The sequence below is a fragment of the Podarcis gaigeae genome (genome assembly GCF_964106915.1).
Source record: "Podarcis gaigeae genome assembly, chromosome: 10".
Classification (NCBI taxonomy): domain Eukaryota; kingdom Metazoa; phylum Chordata; class Lepidosauria; order Squamata; family Lacertidae; genus Podarcis; species Podarcis gaigeae.
The window spans coordinates 20,009,638-20,015,050 of NC_139686.1; positions in this window are offsets into that span (position 1 = coordinate 20,009,638).

A 5,413-nucleotide genomic window follows, 5' to 3' on the forward strand; every position below is an offset into this window, starting at 1 on the left:
TGGTTGTTTTTTGTGTATTTGAAAGAATACTTGCTTGAATTTTAATCTGAGTGGTTGAAGTAATCTTTCCAAACATACAACAATATCCCTAGGTACGTCAAAGGCCCTTGTTTGGGGTCCACGTATTCTGTGAGCTCGTATAATGTCAATGGAGGTGAGTGGGTGGGGCGTCTAGATTCAAACTGCTGAAGCAATTTAAAACAAAAGCTCTCATATACGACTATCATCCAGCACTTCATGTACTGTTTGCGTTACATCAGCTATGTGATCAGATAACATCTCAATCTTAGCTTCATGTAGCTGCAGAGCAGCATTTCAGCCACTTGCTAGAGCCTGACTTACATTCCTTTCCCACAGGGGCCTTTATAGTTTTACATCCCCATTTGCTTAGAAGTACCAGACTGTTGCAGATATTAATATTGTGCAGTTTGAAGCGACTGAAAGCATAAGAAAAGACTCCTTTTGGAATAAATCATTGTCCACACCCATAAAAATATTATTAAAACTTACTGGCAGAAATCTTTAATAAAAGAAAACAGAATACATCAAATGATATGTCCAGACCATTGGTCAGCAAACTTTTTTGGGAGGGGGCCGGTTGACTGCCCCCAGATCTAGTGGCGGGTGCACATGCAGCGGAGGGGGCTTCTCTTTCCCCATCTCTCCTGCAGCCCTTCTCCCCCTGCCTACCTCCTCCACTGCTGTGCCTGAGGTTGGGAATCTGCGGCGGTGGCGGTGCCTCTCCTTTTCAGGTCAGCTTTCCTGGGTGCCAGGCATGGGGCCAGCAGGCACACCCAAGCCTCCAGCCCACAGCACAGCCATGGGGAGAGGCGAGCAGCGAGGCTTCCTATCAAAGCCCAGCCCCCTTCTTCTGCAGGGTGGGGAGAAGCCAGGAAGAAGGAGGGAGGCAGCGCTGCTGCAGTGTGTGTGAGGGAGGGGAAAATCACCAAAAAAATGGAGCCAGGAAAGAAAAAGGGACAAAAATGGCAATCACACCGATGCAAGCGGCGATTGCAGAACTGTTTGAGGGCCAGATCCAGAGGGCAATTGGGCCGGATCCGGCCCGCGGGCTGTAATTTGCTGACCCCTGGTCCAGACTATCCATGCAATGTATTGCGCTGTCCAGCACCGGCTCAGCATCTTCCAAAATATGAAATAATTCAAACAGACCTAAAAGCAAAGGTCTCTCTCCACAGTCTACATTCCAGCCTCCAGACTATTTAAACTTTCCTTCAGGAGAGTTTATTTTATACCCTTCACTGAGTTTTGGAGAAAGACTCAAAGGGGACTCCCTTCAAAATGGAAAATTTCCAACCTAATACCCCTCACATGGTCTAAGGCAGAGGTCAGCAATCTTAAGGCCCATGGGCCAGAAGTGGCCTGCGGAGGTTGTTTGACCAGCCCCCCAATCCACCCCCAAACTGAGCCACCTGCTCTCATGTTGCGCTAAACCAGCACAGTGCGGCGCGGGGACTTGCTTCCACGGCGCTGAAAATCTCGTATGCACAGACGCAGGCACCGAAAAGAGCGGGGTTGCGGCCTCATCTCGCTTTACAGGCTGAGGGAGCCGGCATTTGTCCACTCTGCAGACAGTTTTCCCGGGTCATGTGGCCAGCATGACTAAGCCACTTCTGGTGCAGCGGAACATGGACACCAGAGCAGCGCACGGAAACGCCGTTTAACTTCAGGCCGGAGCGGTACCAATCAATCTACTTGCACTTTTTGGCGTGCTTTCAAACTGCTAGGTTGGCAGGAGCTGGGACGGAGCAACGGGAGCTCACCCCGTCGCAGGGATTCAAACCTCCAACCTTTTGATCAGCAAGCCCAAGGCTCAGTGGTTTAGACCACAGCACCACCCGCGTCCCTAGTGATGACATAGCAGCATACAGTAGATGGCTACTGCCACACCCTCCCCCCCCCCCCAAGTTTGCCAGGGATTAAACAAAAGTTTTTAAGATCAAGTTAGCGACTGAGGGACTCCATTGGTTCTGTGCAATTTTGTCAAAAGAGACCTAATCATAGCCTTTTGGAAACCATTTGCCTTCAAATCTCTTAACTTGGAGGTCTAACTGCTACAAATTAGACTTGTGTGCTGTACAAACCTTTTTTCTCCCATCCTTTATAGTGCCCATATATATCTGGGTCTATGAAATGTGACTAATTTAGAGAAGGAATTGAGGGTGGTGCCCTCCACCCACCAGCTCCATATATTCAACTCTTGTTTGGTCTGTTTGTTTTGAACAGGTTATATCCCTCAATTCCTACATTCCAATCATGAGTCTCATCCCACCAGGTTTCAGTAATACCTACCAGGTCATATTTGCCACCCTGTAATAAAAGCTCCAATTCATCTTGCTTATTTCCCATATTCTGCATTTGTGTAGAGACAACTGAAACCATAAGTCGTTCCCTCCAGCCGCTTCCTTCTTGTACTTTCTTGTCCTTTAGCAGGTTTCTGGAGCACTATCCCAGTTTCTTGTGCACCAATGAAGCTATTATCTCCAGTGCCAGGTGTTCTTCTGTCATATAAAGCGAATGAAATAGTTACATCCCAAAAATAAAAACAAATAGTTCAATATATAAAACAAATATTTAAAATTCCATATATAAAAACAGTCAAAAATAATCACAATAGAGATGCAGACTGGGAGAAAGGTCTCCAGTTAAAAGACTGGTTGAAAGAAAAGTCTTCAATAGGCACAAAAAAGGCACCTGTCTAATATTTAATGGGACAGAAATACAATAGGTGGGTGCCACCACATTAAGACTCAATTCCTATATTGTATGGAATAGATCTCCCGATAGGATGGTAAAAGTACAGGCTCTGGAGGGCAGTGTAAACCTGACCTATTTTTTCTGTAATATTCAAACCATACAATGAGATCCCTTAAGGGACTGCAATCTTTCTTTACTGCCCAAGCACCCAATGTAGCCCTTGCTAGATCATCTGATATTTGTCCAAACCCATTAACCAGTTCACTACAAAAGCCACCATATCCTTTCCTTCCCTTTTGAATATGCTGGTGGCTATAATGATCCTGAGAATCTTCTAGCGGAATATGCAGTGCCCTGACCCTTTCCTTTCCTTTCCGTTTTGTTTTGTTTTGTTTTGTTTCACTTACAGTTTAATTCATTTCTAACCTCCTGGACTAAATTTCAAGCAGTGATGATTTTCAAGAACTAGGTGCTTATACAGACTTGTGCATTGTAGATAATGCAATTGTTATTTGGAACCAAATCTCACAGTAAAGTCTGGAATCCTTCTAAATCAACAGCATGTAGATCATATACCAAAAAATAGGATTTACAATCACAGAAGCAAATAATTGTTTTGTCGCTAATTCCTTTCCCACAAAATTGTGCTTCTCACTGTTTTAGCAATCCTTTACTGAAGATAACAAGTTGGTTATGTTCACTGTTATTGTATGAAACATCACAATATATTGGGAAGGTACTATCAGTACAGGATTGGACCAGAGCAGACAGTCTAACAGTAAACCATTTTGCATTCTTCATTCCCTAGCTTTTAAATAACTCCCCCAAAAAACACCAGTAGGGACAAATACTTGTTAACATCATCATTTAGAATACTTTAACTTACAAGGCTAAAATCTAATGAATAAATAAAATATATTGTGCAATCTAGCCCTACCCCACTGCCCCCCTCCCCCAAAATCAGATACACGAAGAACAAAATGACCCGGAAAGCTGGCTATAGGCACCAGGTTACTACCAGGCACAATATTCTAAACTGATAAACCAGGAAATAGAATGGAAGATCAAATCAATGAAACAAAAAACGTTTGAATCGGCAAATAAATGTGGGAAACTGCTGGCTTGGCAGTTGAAGAAAAGACAAAAGTTGAATACAGTAACCAATTTGGAAATTGAAGGAAGAAATATCCAGAACCCTGTGGAGATTAGAAAGTGTTTTCAGAGATATTTTAAAAAATTATATACTCAAGGGCCGCAAAATGAGATTGAGATTGAACAATTTCTGGAAAAAAATGGACTCAAAAAACTGTCACAAGAAAACAGAACACTCCTGAATAGCAAAATAACTCGACAAGAGATTGAACTTGCCATTCAGAACACGAAATTGGGCAAATCTCCAGGGCCAGATGGCTTGACCTCCAAGTATTATAAGACATTAAGTGACTATTTGATACAACCATTGATGGAGGTCAGCAACGAAATTATGGAGGGAAAGAAGGCGCCAGAATCGTGGAAGGAAGCTTTTATCACATTGATACCAAAATCAGAAACTGAAAAGTCACAACTCAAGAACTACCGTCCCATCTCCCTTTTAAATGTGGATTATAAAATATTTGCCGATGTTCTGGCAAGCAGACTCAAAAGAGTTTTAAGTGAAGTAATTCATAAGGACCAAGCTGGCTTTCTTCCAGGTAGACACATGCTTGCTAATACAAGGAACATTATTGACATTTTGGAACTTCTGCAAACAGACATTAATACAAGAGCAGTGCTAATTTTTATAGATGCGGAGAAGGCCTTTGACAACATCTCTTGGAAATTTATGAAGGGGAACCTAAAAGAAATGGGAATGGGGCGGGGTTTTGAGAATGGGATTGATGCGATATATTCAGAACAAAAGGCAAAACTGATAGTTAACAATGTGGTTACAGAAGAGTTTAAAATTGAAAAAGGAACACGACAAGGCTGCCCGATTTCCCCTTTGTTGTTTATCTCAGTTCTGGAGGTGCTCCTGAATTTGATTAGAAGGGATCGGTTGGTACAAGGGATCCAGGTCGGAGCGAAACAATATAAACTTAAAGCCTTTGCAGATGACCTAGTTTTGACATTGCAGGAGCCAGAATCTAGTCGAAAAGAGTATTAAAATTGATTGGTGATTTTGGTCGGGTGGCGGGATTTAAGCTAAATAAACAAAAAACTAAGGTGCTGGGAAAAAATTTGACAGATACAGAGTCAGAACGGTTTCAGAGAGAAACAGAATTAACATTGGTGAAAAAGGTAAAGTACCTAGGGGTAAATATAACAGCAAAAAATCTGAGTCTATTTAAGGATAATTATGAAAAATGCTGGTCTGAAATTAAGAGAGACTTGGATAGTTGGACAAAATTGAAACTTTCTTTGTTAGGCCGAATTGCTGCCATTAAGATGAATGTATTGCCAAAGATGCTGTTTTTGTTTCAAACGTTACAAATTGTGGATAAGACGGAGTGCTTCCGGAAGTGGCAGAGAGATATTTCTAAATTTGTCTGGCAGGGCAAAAAGCCCAGAATCAAGTTTAAGATATTAACTGATGCGAAAGAAAGAGGGGGCTTTGCCCTGCCAGACTTAAGGTTGTATTATGAAGCCGCAGCTTTCTGCTGGCTAAAAGACTGGCTACTTCTCGAAGACACTGATGTGTTGGACTTGGAAGGTTTTAACA